The following is a 17,778-nucleotide window of genomic DNA, read 5'->3' as shown; positions in this document are numbered from 1 at the left end:
ATATAAGGCCAGCCAATAGGAATGTCCTTCAATCTCAGACCCATCAATTAATCCTATTGCACAGACAAGTGGAGGAAATGTTTGGGTTAATACAACTCTTGAACTTCTTTGCCAGGAACTATTAGACTGACACATACACCCCTCCAACTACCCTCCTGCTGTCAGGCAAATAACTTTTTATTTATACAGGCTTTTGACCTTTAAATTGAGTTGCTGCTGAAGGGCTTTTAAATGTTTGGGTACTGCTACTGCCTTTTTTAATTAGGTCTTTTTACTTGTATTTTTAATCCTTTCTTATGATTTAACTGTATTTGGCTTTTTTATTAGAAGTGTTATTACTCTGAGTTCCCCTGAGTGCCTTTTTTGGCAGAAAAAGGCAGCATATAAACATAATAATTAAATAATTGATCAGCGCACAAAGTCTGAATCTCAAATTAAGACATTATTCATGGATTTATAGTTAAAATTGAGTTTGCAGCTCCCCAAAACACAATAACCATATTAAGCATACTTACACGGTACTCCAGTGCCTAGTCTGACTTCACAGTCTCTTCAGCGCAAGAAATTTCTGACTAACTAGAAGGTAATCCTTTAGGTACTCAAAAACCAGAGCATAAGCTGTTCCACAAAATTGAGAAGGGCAAAGACTGAGAGCACTTGCATATAGTTTGATGCCAAACAGAAAAAAAATGAAGGTTGCTTACACTCTGCAGCTCTATAGGAGTTATAGTTATGTGCTCGGTTCCATTTTCTTCAGGCAGAAAGGAATTGTATTACACATGCTGATTGCCAAGAAGCCTGAGAATGAGAGGATTGAGTGATCAACTTCACCAGCCTACTCTTTGCTTTTAGCTCCACATTGTGAATATTCATCATCCCTGTATTCTTGCCAAAAGTTCCAGTGCAAACAGGGAGAGGCAACTAGGAGCCCAAGGGTTAGATCCAGCCTGTAGCATTTCCCACATCTCCAAGAGATTCCTCTCTCATATCATACTTCAGCTGTTTCTTCAAAGTCCTTGGAGGAATAAGGCACTGAGATGTACAGGGATAGGATTCCGCCAACATCCGTGCTGCGATTTGTATTATGGAGAAAGAATCTAAAGAAGCCTTTGCCTATAGCTTCATTTATCCAGGGGAGGAACTAGCTGAAATTATATATTAGACTTCAAAGGTGCTATTGGACACTTACGGCAATTCTGCTACATGGAATTTGAAAGCACATACACTCCAGCAAAAGGGAAGAGAAAATGTTCAAGGACTGCTGTTAACTACTTTTAATATATATTCCACAAATTGAGAATATCAAACTAAAACTCCCATAGTCTTTATCAAGTTGCGATACAAGTACTAACACATTTTCAAACTCTTTTTTTATTCCAGTATATGAACCACAGAACCCACAGTACAAAACATACACAAAATATTTAAGCAAGCTCACTTCCAAAATCGCTTTGAATGCGATTTCTGCTTCTCGGCAGGGGGTTGGACTGGATGGCCCATGAGGTCTCTTCCAACTCTATGATTGTATGATTCTAGGAAGCCCTCTTCAAAATGAATGTGGGGCCAATGTGTTTCTTGCTTAGACGGCAAACTGTGGACTGCACAGATTTCCATTTTGATATGCCTATATTCTAAAACTATCCGGCTTCACACTGGTTTCATTTAGGTATGACAAAGTGCTGAACATGTTTGCATCTGTCTTAACTCAATGCAACTTCTATTTTACATTCCACGATTCTCTCTTTGTCATTATATATGAACCCTGAATCATGGTTTACAAAGAATCCCAATTAGTTGCTCAACAGGAAAACTCCACAAACTTTGAGCCAGGAGGAGGTGAAATTTGGCTGCCTTTGAGACAAGGAGAAAGAGGAATAAGGAATGCAAGAATGCAAAGGTTTGCTCAGTCTTAGGCAGGCTCTACACTGTAGTACTAATGCAGTTTGACACCACTTTAACTGCCATTGCTAAATGCTATGGGATCATGGGAGCTGTAATTTTACAAGGTCTTTAGCCTTCTCTGTAAAGGAGTGCTGGTGCTTCACCAAACTATAACTGCCAGGATTCCATAGCATTGAGCTATGGCAGTTAACATACATTCTTAATTCTACAGTGTAGATGAATACTTAGAAAGGTCCCGTGTGTCCGAAAATAAGACCCTGTCTTATATTTATTTTTCCTCAAGAAGACATGCTATGACTTATTTTCAGGGGACGTCTTTTTTTTATTAAGTATGGTACAAAGATCTGTATTTATGGGATGATCTCTATGGGTACAGTAGCAGACTGCTTGCTGAAGCTTTTCCCCTATCCCCTGGTGTTTGTGTGGGGTGAGAGAGACCCACAGACCTTTGCTGGTTGGTGTTGGGGAAGAGAGACCCACAGTGTCGAGTAAAACGGCAGCCACAGCTTTACTTCCTCCGCCTGAGGACACACAATACCTAGAGCGTCCTGCTTCTCACTTCACTGAGGATACTTTCACTTTCTATGTCTCCCTCTATGCCTCAGCTTACAGCACGCACAGAAGACCAGAACCTGACAGGGAGAGCGACCTTGTACGCTGCATGATCACGCCTATCACTATGTCTTATTTTCAAGGTATGGCTTATATTGTGCAAATGCTTAGAAATCCTGCTAGGGCTTATTTTATGGGTATGTCTTATTTTCAAGGAATCAGGGTATGTCCAGGTAGTATCAAATCCTAGAGTAGAATTATATTCAAGCTTTCCTAGCTTCTTTGCAAATGAATGTGGAAATCAATCAAGAGCTCATATATAAACGAGAGAATTGTACTCAAAACATATACCAAGATTTCCCTCAATAATTCCAGTGATCATTAGAGTTAACACATTATAAAACAAACAGACAAAGTACCAATGGAAAACCAAATGGGCACGATAAACCAAAGGTCTAATTTTGTACAGCTAATGAAATCTTTAAAGGAAAACATACTAAAAATGGGGTCAGGTAAAGAACTGCACAGAGATGAATAAAAAAAAAACAAACAAAGAACTACAGCTTCAGTTTCCAGTGGCCCTCTTTGTTGTATGGCGAATGGAACATGGGACACTTCATGGAACAAAGAAACACAGAAATTATGCACATTGAGATTTTTCCAACAAGGTATAAAATACACGGCTTATACAAACACTACTTCATCAGCTCAGCTAACATATTTCCAAATCCTAACACACTTAATTGAGTATTTCTCTAGTGAACAGAGGCTTATTAAATCTTGAACACAATCTTGTGTAATCATCTACCTTTTCCCTTGTCCCTATAAAAGTTTTGCAAGTTAAAGGAAAGATAATCACAATGTAGCAAAATGAATACATCAATTACACCTGGGGTGGTTTCATGAAATTCTGTGTTTCAAGGTATCTTTGCTATCATGAGATACATAGAAGTCAGGTTATTTTTAAACTTTACACCTCAAAGATCTTTGGATAGTTATTACTTTTATCTTTTAATGACACGTTGAACTTGGGGTGGACACATGTTTCAATGTCGGCCAATATTGTTTTTAATCTTTTTTTGGTTTTTTTGCTCTCTTTTGAAATGTGTGGGGTCTTTACGGTTTTAAAGCAAAACTGATGTATTTTTTAAAAAAAAATCAAGATCTGGAGGCTTTGAGAAGTGTCATAGGACACGCTTCAGAACCCATGGGCCACATCCAGTCTGCAAATGGTATTTTGACCAGCCCTCTATTAAATCATAGTTATATTAGTCACAATGTGCGGTTTTAGACACAAACTAACTCACAAGCAAGAAGCAACCCATCAAACCAAAGGTTTTGGAATTCCACCCATTTTAGTATGTTTATAATCCTACATGTTTTCAGTTTCTGATTCACTGCAGTGCGTTGGAAAAGTAACATGAGAATTGGTGATGGCTCTAGACTTGAATTTAACAAGATGTGATTCATAAATAAACAACAATCCATACAAATTATGGTTTGTAGTATGAAATTAGCTGTGGCCTGAGTCCAAATGTCCTCTTCTTCACCTAGAAGTCATCACATTTTTTCCACCGGGGGGGGGGGGGGGGTACTTTTGTCATGAGGGAAGCAGCTGCATTTACCATCTTATACCATTACAGCAATCTAACAGATGGGCAGATGTTTACAGATTAATTTCAGTAAAAGTAAATAAACATCAGTCACATAAGAATCGGTTTGTCACACATCTTTTTATCCATGTCCAAGCAATAGGTGTGTTAAAGGGATGAAAGATCCAAAGCAACTCAGTGATACTTGTTAATGACAAGACACTATAAAAATGACCTCAGCAAACATTGAGTGACTAGGTATTCTGTCCTAAGGCTATTGCTCTCCAACATTTTTATCAATTATTTGGATGATTGAATGAAAGGAATCCTTATTAATTTTGCCAACGGCATGAGACTAATGGGTGGCTAACACCTTGAAAGACAGACACAAAAAATTCAAATAAACCTAGATAAACTAAAAACTGGGTAACAATTAATGAAACGAAATTCAATAGAGACAAATACAAAATTTTACATTTTGGGCACATAAGACAAATGCATAGACTATAGGATGTGGGATCTATGGCTCAGAAGTACATTATGCAAAAGCAATCTTGGGATCACTGTTGATCATAAGCTGAACATGAGGCACAGTATGATATTCAGTAAAGAAAGTAAATCCTATTTTAGCCTGCATTTATAGAAGTACAGTTTCCAAGTAAAAGTCTCACAATATTCTGCATTGGTCAGGTCTCATCTGGATTATTGTGTTTAGTTCTGGGTGACTCGTTTTTAAAAGGATATAGACAATGTGGAGAAAATCAGGAAGGATGATGAAAGATCTGGAGAAATATGAGAAAAGGCTGAAGGAATTGGTAAAAAGAAGATTGAGAAGTGACATGGTTGCACTCTTTAAATACCGAAAGGGGTGTCAGAGAGAGGACAGAGCAGGCCTGTTCTCTGTTGCCCCTAAGAATCAGAATTAATGGTTTGAAGTCACAGGAGAGTATATTTTGATTGAAGATCAGAAGCACTTTCTTGACAGTAAGAGCTATCCAGCTATGAGACCAATTGCATAGAGATGTGGTGGGGTCTCCCCCTCTAGACATCTTCAAAAGGAGACCAGACAGTTGCCTGATAGGAGAGCTTTAGATGGATGTCCTGCATAGAGCAGAAAGTTGGACTCAATATCCCATGAGGCCCTCTCCAATTTTATGAGTCTATGAATATGTGAAATGTGTAACTGTCACACACACACACATCCACATGTGTTTTGCTTTACAGTGGTCTTAAGAATCATAAAATTGGAAGAGACCTCGTGGGCCATCCAGTCCAACCCCCTGCCAAGAAGCAGGAAAATCACATTCAAAGCACCCAGACAGATGGCCATCCAGCCTCTGTTTAAAAGACTCTAAAGAAGGAGCCTCCATCACACTCCAAGGGAGAGATTTCCTAATGTTCCGGTGGAATCTCCTTTCCTGTAATTTGTTCCCTGTCCTAGTCTCCAGGGAAGCAGAAAAAAGCTTGCTCCCTCCTCCCTATGACTTCCTCTCACATATTTATACATGGCTATCATGTCTCCTTTCAGCCTTCTCTTCTGCAGGCTAAAGAAAATGAGAGATGTCCATGCAGAGAAGACTAAAGCCTTTGAATTGATCAGTCACCCAGATACACAGACATTAAGTCAATCACACTCTATCTCAACATGCACAAGTGCTCAAACCTCTCCTCCCTGCACACACTGAAAGTCCCAATATCAGCTGCAGCAACCCAGCTTTCCCTACTCTACAAAGCTAGGCTTCACCTCAGTGAGGTTATATCGTACTTTTCCCAATTCAGCAAATACAGGCAGTTCCTGAGTTAAAAACATCTGACTTACAAACGACTCATAGTTAAGTATGTGGGTAAGACAACAGGAAAGAAATCTACCCCTCCGAAGGGAAATTCACTCCTGAAAAAGTTTTCATGGGGAAAAGAGGTTTCCACTGAAGCTTTATTCTCAATTCTTGTTTCCACAACAAGCTAAATTTTTCAAAATCCAACTATCACAGGGACAGAAAGTGAGATGAAATCTTCTGAACAGGGGGGACACAGACAGAAAAACAAACACCACAGGGGTGTTAACCTTTTCCTATGCTATCCAAAACCAAAGAATATATATTTTTGTGTGTTGTCGAAGGCTTTCATGGCCGGGATCACAGGGTTGTTGTATGTCTTTCGGGCTGTGTGGCCATGTTCCAGAAGTATTCTCTCCTGACGTTTCGCCCACATCTATGGCAGGCATCCTCAGAGGTTGTGAGGTATGGATTATATATATATATATATATATATATATATATATATATATATATATATATCTCCATCATATATCCATCATATATATATCATCCATACCTCTATATATATAGAGGCTGTAGTTACACTTAAAAAATGTACCTGTTCCGACATACAAATTCAAATTAAATTAAGGACAAATCTACCTAACCTATTTTGCTTGCAACTTGAGGACTGCCTGTATCTAATTCCTGCATGGACCTTCCTCTCTGTTACCGTGAGGAGGGTCTTGGGAATCCGTAAGAACCACATGCAGCCCATGGGCCATTATTTGAATTGTGCTTTAACTTGTCTTAAAAGCCACACCGGGGAAAAGGTGGGAAAATAGATAAATAAATAGCCCATATTATTCTGCAGTGATGAATGTAAAACCAATGTCACCTCAAAAACATAAGAGACTGCCTTTAAAAAAAAGGGAGAAAAAGAAACCAGCCTACACTTCTGATTATTTTTTACTGTTCTTCTTTTCAACACAATACCCCAATGTAAATTATCTTATTTACTAAATTAAGTGTGGTAATACTTATCTTCAGTATCAAAATGTATTCAACATCCAACCAGTGCCTTCATTTCCTCTGAAAGCTCTTGAGGGCCTTTTCTGTCATTCCTGTCATTTTTATGTCTCTTGACTTTTTGCTATGCAAATTCCACTTGGCAGAATTAATTTTGCAATTGTATTTGTTCTATAGATAAAATTGTTGCTCCCAAATGAATATGTCCTCGTTTGCAATTATATCTATAGCGCTGCATGCAGACCTCTTCCAAGGCCATTTAATTGCCAATCAGGTGAACAAGAAAGACAAATACTTCTGTGCAGATTACAGGACAACCAAGTGGTTTTATCGATGTTTAAAATTTGCAGTTTTTTATGAACACCTGAGACTGAATTCTCAACAACTACACCACCAAAGTTCTTTAAGGGTTTTGCTAGAAATATCATTACCACCATACTGCCCTGAACACATCTGATCTCAGCAGATTTCTGAGTAAGCAGGGTCAGGCCTGGTTAGTATTTGGATGAGAGACAAACACTGGCTAAGCAAGGACTCTAAAACTTGCTTGGCAAGATATGTTAAAAGTGCCTTCTGAAGCCGAGGGAGAGTGATTTGCCCAATGTTACCCAAGGGATTTTTATGGCCAAGCAGGAATTTGAACCGTGCCCTCCAAGTTGTAACCCTATGCTCAAACCACTCTATCACACTGGTTCTCTTTCATATTACTAATAAAAAAAATTAAAAAAAAACTAGGGCCATATCTATCGAGACCATATGCATCTTATTTTTTAAATGTTATTCACTTATACATTTAAGTCAGACTCATGTTAAATGTTTGTAATGAATTTTTTTGTATTTCAAAAATATTGACTTGTGCTTTTGCTGTACTTCATATTACATTCACAGATATGGTCACAAGCTTGCCAAAACTACGCTTGGGCTTGAAATAAAATACAAACTGAAATGCTATGCTTGGCACAACTGCCATCTTCTGGTAAAAAGCAGGCATCCTTTTCTGATCTAAAGTTGTCAAGGCACTTGTGAGAAATATGTATATTTCATCTGCATTACTAGACTGAGAAATATGACCTCTGTGGCCAGTAAAGCCCTACTACTTACAACCTAAGCTTAGAAAGGTCCCAGCTATGCACCAACCTAGACTCAAAAATAACATTAAAGTTATGCAACTGATTTGGCTTCTTTTTAAACAAAATTTAACAGCCTTTTTTACATCTGACCTCCGTTCTCACCTCTACTTGTCCAAATGAAATCATTATTTGCAAGTTGTAAAATGACCTTGGGCACTTTTTGGCAGGGCAGATTTAATATTTGCTAAATTACACAATGTCCATCCCTGAATCATTCAGTATTGTTAAAAAAAAAAAAACAACCTTATGCCTTCAAGCAATTTTCGACTTATGGTGACCCTAAGCTGAACCTATCATTGGGTTTTCTTGACAATATTCATTTAGAAGAGGCTTGTCTTTGGTGGGGGAAACTGTATTAGCCTTCTATGGAGAAAATGAGATCATTTCTATGCTGTGCTAGCAAAGTATAACTTGGAATCAGATTCAGGTGCATTAAAATTACAAAATTAATTTGCCTATCTTCCCCCCCCCCCCCCTTATGATAGTGCTTTTGAAAATATAATATAGAGGACTTGGAGAATGATATGAGCTGTGATATGAGCTGCAATGTGGTTGGGATCTCTGAAAATTGGGAATACAAGCAACATTTCACTAGTGCAAGATAGGAGAACCTGTAAATCTTCAGATTCTATTTAACTCAAATTTCCATTTGGTTCTAGCCAGACTGACCAATGGTAAAATATTCCAGAATTATACATACCTGTGAAATCTGGTGAAGCATTACATGAAAGAAACTAGCCACCGTATAAGCTTACAGAACATTAATTTCACACATAAAGACAAAGAAACATAATGGAAAAACAAAAAGATAATCTAAAATAACGCCCATAAAACCTGCTACATGAGCCACATGGCTTACTCTTTGCAAATGTTTTTTTTATTTCCCCATAGCTCTCCAGACTCTCTCAAGAATCAACAGGAATAAATTAAACTGCTTACTCTTTTTGTTTTTTACTTTCTCTGCATTTTTTCTTAATTAACTATTCCTGCATCTGAAAGAAAACAAGGAAAGGCTCTACCTATGCTCTTTACATATTACATCTCACTCTTTCAGAGACCATTCAAAGACTCTTTTTGCAGATCACAATAAACAGTCCATTAGCGCTATGTGCACAAGCCGAGAGGAGTCCATACGAAGTCTTGTGTTCTTATGCTCCTTATCCCAGGTAAACCCAAGCCAGCAAAGCAATCAATGGGTCCTCACTGGCCTGCTTAACAACTGACTAGACATGATCCATTATATCTAGGATAGACTACTGCAATGTGCTCTACGTGGGGCTGCCTTTGAAGACTGTTCAGAAACTTCACATAGTTCAACAAGAGGCAGCCAGGTTAATAGCTGGGGCAGTGTACAGTTCTTGGTCCCGCCATCACAGGCATGATTGGTGGGGATGAGAGAGAGGGTCTTCTCAGTCGTTGCCCCTTGGCTATGGAACTCCCACCTGGTGAGATTAAATCAGCCCCCTCCCTCCTGTTCTTTAGAAAGATGATAAAAACAAGCCTTTGGGACAGTGCAACAAGGCAACAATAGGAAACGTTACCCTGCTGACCAGATCCGGTATGGCAGATTTTTGATGGTTTTAAAGTGCAGATAACTGATTTATTGTTTATGTATATTTATACTTTATAGTTTAATTTATGTTCCGGCACTGAATGTTTGCCGTCCTGAGTCCCCTTCAGGGTGAGAAGGGAGAAATATAAATGCTTCAAATAAATAAATAAATCAGAAATCCATCAAACTGGAATTGCAATCTGGTTTACTTCTTCTTAGAAAGTGGAAAAGTGGGAGCACACATGGTTCTCTTACGCTCTTCTCCATTCAGGTTTATAGTATTAAACTAACATGAGCTGATTTTTTTAAACCAGTCCATAAAAACAAGGAAACAGTTGGGACAAGGGACATCTAAGAGGCTGTAGGAATGTATTTCTCACTATCCTAGCCAGAATAAGCCAATCATGAGTCATTGTGGAACTCTACTTCAGCACTCTCTGGAAGGACATAGATAGACATCACTGTGTTAAAACATGATTATGAGTTATATGAGAATGCCCCCAGTTTAGATGCCTCTAACATTTTAACATCTTCTCTCTCACACTTTCTCAGAAGGAAAGCTTTGTGAATATTTTCTTCTGGATAACAAAAAGCCTTGTAACACATTAAAAACTAACAAGTTTTAATTGTCATAGGCTCTCATGGATTCCAGCCTACTCCATCAAACGCATCAGTGGACTGAACTCTACAAAGATTATGCCAAATCAAATCTGTTAGTTTAGAAAGTGCCATGAGACTTACAGTTTTTGTTGCAACAGATTAGCAGGACTACGCCACACAGTCTTCTATGCTAGTATCCCACATGCTTGAGAGCAAAGCACTACAGTCTGATATCAGGTTCAAACTTTGACTCAGGCTCCTTCCGCACAGCTGAATAAAATCCCACATTATCTGCTTTGAACTGGAATATATGACAGTGTAGACTCAGATAACCCAGTTCAAAGCAGATATTGTGGGATTTTCTGCCTTGATATTCTGGGTTATATGGTGTGTGGAAGGGCCCTCAAATAAAATAAAAAAAAAGAAGAGAAAGAAAGTGTCTCCTCTAGTTAGCATACACTGGGCTGCCTGACTAGCACTTACAAAAGTTGGGCATGAAGGGGACACACACACGCACGCACACACACACACACACACACACACACACACATATATATATATATATATGGATAAGGGATGAAGTCCACTGGTGATGGTCCTTCCTCAGTATCCTACCATTAATGAAAATAAATACACTGTGCAATCCCATAATATACCTGGACACATAGGAATTGCACAGAATGCAACTGTTAGGTTTCTCTTCCTTGATCTCCATTCTGATGATTTCAGACGCTTCGTTGTTGTCACTATGTTTTTAAGTCACCAACGAAGATTGAAACATTCTAAGCCCCTCCACCAATACATGCCTTCAAGCTGTGCTATGAAGAGTTATTTCATCAAAAGGCAATCTTTGAAGCCTATTTTTAAAATTCTACAATAATGTGTTTGAAAATTATTACAAAGCTGCAGCTCTTTCCTACAGAGATCAAATAATCCCTTCTCATTTAAAGTTTTTGAAAAACTTATCTAAGACAAGCATTAAAATATGCTATTCCCTACAGACCCCTTTCAGAATTTGAACACGCACACAAATACATCCAAGAGAAAAAGATATGTACCACATGAATAGAATTCACAGCTCAGCAAAGCAAATGTATAGTTCAAAGATCTGGAAATTGTTGCTAATTTTGCATGGAAACAAAATGTGGTCTAGATATCATTGTTTAGAGTTTTTTTTGTAAAATGCACAATTCAAGAAGAAGTATTTCTCTGAAAGAGAGCCTTTCTATTATAGAGAACTCTCCTTCCTGCTACAGAACTATAGAAATTAACTCAATAGCAAATGAAATAGGAACAGTGGTTACCTCTATTTATAGCATATGAAGTTCAAATTTCTTGTAGACTGGGTTTGCTCCTGCCACTCATTCCAGAAAGTCAGAAGAAGAATGACCTTCTAGTGTCCTCATATGGTGGAGCAAACCCTAGAAGACCAGTTGCTCATATAGACAGAGAGATTCAGAAACAGTTGTTAAAGACACAATGTGCAATCTAAGAATTGCTGTAAATAATAAGTGTGCATGCATGCATGGATCCAAAAATATGTACAGCTCTTCATCAGGCCATACTTCTTCAGTCCAGCATGGATTGGAAGTTTATGCAGCAAAGCTACAAGTCCTAAAATAGCATAACTAAAGGAATGGAGCCAACAAAGATCTTCACAATTCCTTTAGTGACACGAGGAGCTTTTTGAGAAGGAAAATTAAATAGTAGTAGATAGAGGTCACCAGTAGGTTCACCATGGTATAGTAGTTATGGTGTGGAATTCCTAGGATGCTAGGAGACCAGTGCTTTAATCCCCACTCAATTGTGGAAACTCATTGAATGATCTTAGGCAAATCATACTGTCTCGGCCTAAGAGAAAGGCAACAGCAAACCTCCACAGAATAAATCTTGTTAAGAAATTATAGGGTTGCCATAAGTTAGAGACAATTTAAAGGCATACTACAACAGAAAAAAAAACTGAGAAATGAGGAATCCTTTTCTCTCTTGCCATGCCACCATTTGCTAAGCAAAGTGATAGTACTATAGTGAGATTCTATAATATAGTTTCTCAAGTCGCTCGTGACATGAAAAAAATGAGATAAATGCTGTAAGAATAAGCTCCCTTCCCCCACATAGTATTATTTATATTGTAGGAAAATTCAAGAACCATGTGGTCAGAGTTTCTGCAACACCAGAATAAACTAGTGAAAACCAGTTAGAAGGAAATACAAAATTCGAAAATAATCATATTAGGAATGCATATCCCTCATATATTCAAAATCAAGTAAGCATATTATTTTTAAAAACATTCACCACAGTGGCATGATAGTTCTCTCAGAAGAATTATTTCTACCTATTATAATTTCATGTATTATATTTTATGTGTTTATTATACTGCATAACACAGTAGACATACATATACCTTCAGGCAATGTTTATATACACCCACCGAGGCTCGCGTCAGTGATGAAATATTGATATCAACGGTACCGCTTAATGAAGAACAGCTCTCCTTATCCAGTATAACATCATGTAGTGTAATACACTCTTTCTCAGGAGGTTACACAATTTACGGGCTGTAGCAAGAAGGTGCAAAGATGTAACATTAAGAAAGCTGGTACAGTCCCAAGATAGAATTTTTGTGCTTTAATGAGTCAGAACTACAGTTGTAAACAATCCCAGAATTGCTTTTAACAGAGATTTGCTAGGCTGCCCAAGATGCATAAAGATCTCTTATACACTGCAACTTTATTTACCTGGGAGAAAATCTTACGGAACTCAATAGACAGAACTGAACTGATATATTTTCCCCCATGTGGCCTGTTATTACCAGAATCTTGTTGCAAAATTGGAACAAACTATGAATGGTAATAAATCTACAGTTGCTGAATACAGATTGGGGACAGAAGAATTGTGTTCCATGACTGTAAGCAGAAAGGGAGGTAGTAGCAATAGTTGCTATGACTTATGATATAAAAAAAGCTCAGACTGACCTGAACCTTGGTAGTGTAGAAGGAGATCTGAGAATAGTCTACAATGGTTTTACAATAACAATTACCTCCATAGGAAAGCCAATTGTTGCTTTTATGAAAATCAACAATTTTTTGGAGATATATATCCATATGTTGATGAAAATATATTAAAAGGTACAGTCCAGTAGTGAAATAAATGTTCTAATTTAAGTTATTAGAATTTATCCTCCTCCATACTGGGTATAAACTGAAAATACTGCAATATGAAATGGGAAGATAAAAAAGATATCGACTGAACATGATTATATAATATTGACAGGATTCCTATGATGTTACTTATAGAATATGCACAGGCTTAGCTTTAACAACTGGTCCAGATAGCACACTATAATGAGACAGGGCTCTGGTTTATTGGGGTCCAGAAGACATACTGGTGTACTGCACCCAACTGTTGATGCTTGGCTTTTGTGGAAGCAAGAAAACTAAAGAAATTTCAAATATGGCAGCCATGTGTTGTTAATTATCCCCTAATAGGGGCAGAACCAGAGGTAACAATGAATCATAGAATCATAGAATAGTGGAGTTGGAAGAGACCTCATGGGCCATCCAGTCCAACCCCCTACCAAGAAGCAGGAAATCGCATTCAAAGCACCCCCGACAGATGGCCATCCAGCCTCTGCTTAAAAGCCTCCAAAGAAGGAGCCTCCACCACAGTCCGGGGGAGAGAGTTCCACTGCCGAACAGCTCTCACAGTGAGGAAGTTCTTCCTGATGTTCAGGTGGAATCTCCTTTCCTGTAGTTTGAAGCCAATGTACTTGTAAAACAGCAAAAGTCATAAACCAGAGGTTACTCAAACACAAAGTCATTAGCTACCAAAAGACTATATGGCTTGGGATTCTAGCATATCTAGAACAAACAATCAGGATTCCTATTATTACAGTGGATCCATGGGTTTTTTTTTAGGTACATCTCAAGCAGACAAGGAGAATCAATCAAATTCTAGGCACCAGCATACTTGCTTGATCATGATAGATTTCAGCACCTTGGCATTTTTATGACGTGGAAATCAGCCCATTGTATATCTTCAGTTCACAATTTTGATCAAATATAAGGAAGATCAAGTTATTAGATGTTCTTCTCTTATAATATCCTAACTTGGGATTATCCACTGAAATTGAATGGTAGAAAATGCAGGAGAGACAACAGAAATACTTTATACACTACAAAAGTAGTGTATTCGATTTAGTAAGACGAGATGAAGTAACCACCACTACTAGCTCAGGTGGCTTTAAATGGGAAAGTAAATTATTTGGGGGAAGAAATGTTTATCAAAGATGTCTATCATCTTTAAGATAAGGACAGGTTGCTTACCTGTAACCGTGTTTCTTCGAGTGTACTCTGTGAATTCACACTAATGGAGAGACTGCGCCTGCGCGGGCTCCAACGGAAACTCTTCCCAAGCTGAAGTTTTAAATTTTGGCGGTAGCCATGCCCCCCATCCCCGGAGGGCATATAAGGCAGCCCTGGGCGTCCGCTCTCCAGTTCCTGCGCCGCCAAGGCAACGAGAAAGGAAGAGGGTTTGCCAGAGGGGAAGGAAGGAAGGGCTTGTGTGAATTCACAGAGTACACTCGAAGAAACACGGTTACAGGTAAGCAACCTGTCCTTTTTCTTCGTGTACTCTGTGAATGTATCAGAGGGAAAGGCGGAAAGAGGTAGATCGGTTCCGACGACCAGTCCAGAAGAAAAGCGTCTCCCAGGCAGCCTGGAAAGGAGGCCGGAGGAAGTCTCGCCCCGTATCGAGGTAGTTGTGCGTTCTGGGGAGAGGCAAAGAGGTCCAGGGTGGGGTATCCCCATTTGTGGAAGAGAGAAAGAAGAGTCTCGGGATCGAGCATCCACTCGTGGCAGGAACTCGTCATCCTGCTGAGGGCATCTGCCAAGCTGTTTTGGATCCCGGGAAGATGAACTGCCAGGAGCTGTATATTGTGGTCTATGCACCAGGCCCACAGCTGAGAGGAGAGAAGCATCAGCTTCCTCGAACCCGTGCCGCCTTGTTTGTTGATGTAGAAGACTGCCACTGTGTTGTCTGATTGAACGAGGACAGATTTTTGGTAGATCAGGCGGGAGAAGGCTTTCAGAGCCTTGAAGATGGCGAGAAGTTCCAGAAAGTTTATGTGATTGGTCCTCTCGGAACGAGACCAAAGACCTTGTACGGTGAGACCGTCCATGTGGGCTCCCCAGCCGTAGTTGGAGGAGTCCGTGGTTATGGTAATCGAGGGGGGAGTCGGATGGAACGGGAGGCCCTTGCAAACATTGGAGAGGGACTTCCACCAGCGAAGCGACTGACAAACATGGAGCGGGATGGAGAGGAACCTCGAATTGAGGTGGCGGGATGGCTTGAAAACGTCTATAAACCATCTCTGTAGGGTCCGAAGGTGGAGCCTGGCAAACGGGGTCGTGAGAACTGTGGAGGCTATGTGGCGATTGTTTTCGCAGAGAGTGATTTGTTGGCGAAGGGCGAGAAACCTGTCGAGCGGGAGAGAGACAGTTTGAGAGATTGAGTCGAACAGGGCGCCGATGAAGCGGATTTTGTTCGACGGAAAGAGGTGAGATTTGTCGGGATTTAGCTGGAGACCGAGAGAGTCTAGAAGACTGAGGGTGGTGTCCACGTGACGTCGGAGGAGGACAGGGTCGGACCCGACCAGAAGCCAATCGTCCAGATATGGAAAAACTGTGATTCCCTGGAGCCTGAGGTGGGCAGCCACCACAGCGACAACCTTGGTGAAAACCCTTGGGGCCGTAACGAGGCCGAAGGGTAAAACGGTGAACTGGTAGGTTTGGTCGAGGACCTTGAAGCAAAGGAAGCGTCTGTGGGTTTTCCGGATCGCTACGTGGAAATAAGCGTCTCGTAAGTCTATGGACACGAAGTAGTCTCCACGCTGAAGCATAGGAAGGATGGAGGCGATGGACACCATCCTGAACTTGGTTGGGCGAATGAAGGTATTGAGCGCACGCAAGTCTAAGATGGGGCGGAGCCCCCCTCCCCTCTTCGGGACCGTGAAGTATCTGGAGAAGAAGCTTTGAGGGTCCTGTACCGATGGAGAAGGCTGAATAGCCCCTTTGGCGAGGAGGATGTCGATTTCGGCAAGAATCTCCTGAGAAGGGTTGGAGAGAAGGATCTGACCCGTGGGCGGGAGCTCTTCGAACTCTAAGGTACAGCCCTCCCGAACAATTCGGAGAACCCAAGCATCCAAAGTGATAGACTCCCATTGATGGAAGAAAGGAGCCAGGCGGTCTGAAAAGAGGCCGTGAGGTTGATGTGGTAGAGGGGAGGGATGTAGAGGAATGAGTCCTGCATCGATACCGGAGAAAGAGTCTTGATAGAGAGAGGTGGCGTCAGGTACGCCGATGGGGCTGACCAGAGGTGGGAGTGGTTCGACCGCATTGTTTTTGCGGATGGGCGGAGCGGCGAGGCTGTTGGCGGTTCTGGTTGTTTGAAACCGAGGGACGCCTGAAGGATTGGTGACGGTAAGACGGGGGCGGAAAGCGTCGGAAGCACTGAGGAAACCATCTGGTGCGGTGCGTTTGAGGCTGGTCACCACACTTGGTAGCCAGAACCTTAAAATCATGGTTAGTTTTGAGTTTATTGTCGGTGCCAGAATTGAAAAGACCCAAAGCGTCGAAAGGAAGGTTTTCAATAACTTGTCTGGAGGAAGAAGACAAACCCGACGACCTCAGCCAGGCGTGGCGAAGAATGGCAATGGCATGGGCGATCATCTTACCGGCCGTGTCACCTGTATGTTTAGCCATCTGAATTTGATGATGGGCTAACGAGTCGGCTTCTTGTTGAAGGGTGGACAGTACAGATCGGTCCTCGTCAGACAACTTCGAGAAAAAAGGCTGTGCTTTCTCCCAAAGGATCTGCTGGTATGCACCCATACAGGCCCCATAGTTCACCATTCTACAAAGTAGGAGGGCCCCAGAGTAGAGCTTTCGGCCCACCGCGTCAAACCTCTTGCCTTCTCTATCTGTAGGTGTATTTGATTCACGACTGGAGGTCTGTGAAGCTTTGATGACCATGGAATTCGGGTCGGGATGGTGTTTAAGCCACTCCAAGGCATCGTCATCAGTGCGGTACCAGGATTCGAGGAAGGGGTCTTCCAGGATGCTTGGATGACATCCAGAAGGTAAGGCAGAAACGGCAACAGTGTGGCTGGAGGGGCTTGAGCTTGGACCCGTTTGAAAACCGGGTCAGAGACCGCCTTAGAAGTTTGCTTGATCTCTAAACCCAGAGCATCGGCCATCCTCACCATCTGGTCCGAGAAGGCTCGAATATTGTCCGTAGGCGAGGGAGGATCCACCTCGTATGCGTCGTGAGGAGGAGAGAGATCGAGACCGAGAGATATCACCGAGGCCGAGAGAGCGGAGTCAGGACGATCGATATCAATCTCATCGTCCTCAGCCCCTTGAGGGGACTGAGGGGGAGATGACAGCACAGTCTCTGGTGGAGGCAAAGCCTCAAGAGCAGGAGCGATCTGTGGCCGAGTCTCTTTGGAGGCCGAGGCTTGGGCAGCCCGAGCCAAGCGGGTGGTTTGTCTACCCCGTTCCGGTGTCGAGGTCGGGGGAAAAAGCTGCTGGCGGGACGGACGATGCACGGCAGCAGGCCGAGGCGATGGCACCCTGACCACTGTTTGGGTGGAGTGGTGGGGTGAG

At 41.2% G+C, this 17,778-nt stretch overlaps 1 protein-coding gene across 2 annotated transcripts in view; it reads right to left on the bottom strand.

Moving 5' to 3' along the window:
* pigk (phosphatidylinositol glycan anchor biosynthesis class K) overlaps positions 1-17,778 on the bottom strand; it is a 176,886-nt gene that overhangs the window by 118,953 nt on the left and 40,155 nt on the right. Inside the window, exon 1 of one of the 2 annotated variants that reach the window (XR_010005377.1) lies at positions 516-16,706. The exons of the other annotated variant lie outside the window; for it this stretch is intronic. The gene's annotated coding sequence lies outside the window, so the exon portion shown is untranslated. Of the gene's footprint in view, positions 1-515; positions 16,707-17,778 lie in introns of those variants that run through there. 2 annotated transcript variants of the gene reach the window in all.

This window comes from Anolis carolinensis, chromosome 4 (genome assembly GCF_035594765.1).
Source record: "Anolis carolinensis isolate JA03-04 chromosome 4, rAnoCar3.1.pri, whole genome shotgun sequence".
In the NCBI taxonomy this organism is placed as follows: Eukaryota; Metazoa; Chordata; class Lepidosauria; order Squamata; family Dactyloidae; genus Anolis; species Anolis carolinensis.
The sequence above is the reverse complement of the archived record's forward strand: the minus strand, read 5'-3'. Positions and strand labels throughout refer to the sequence as shown.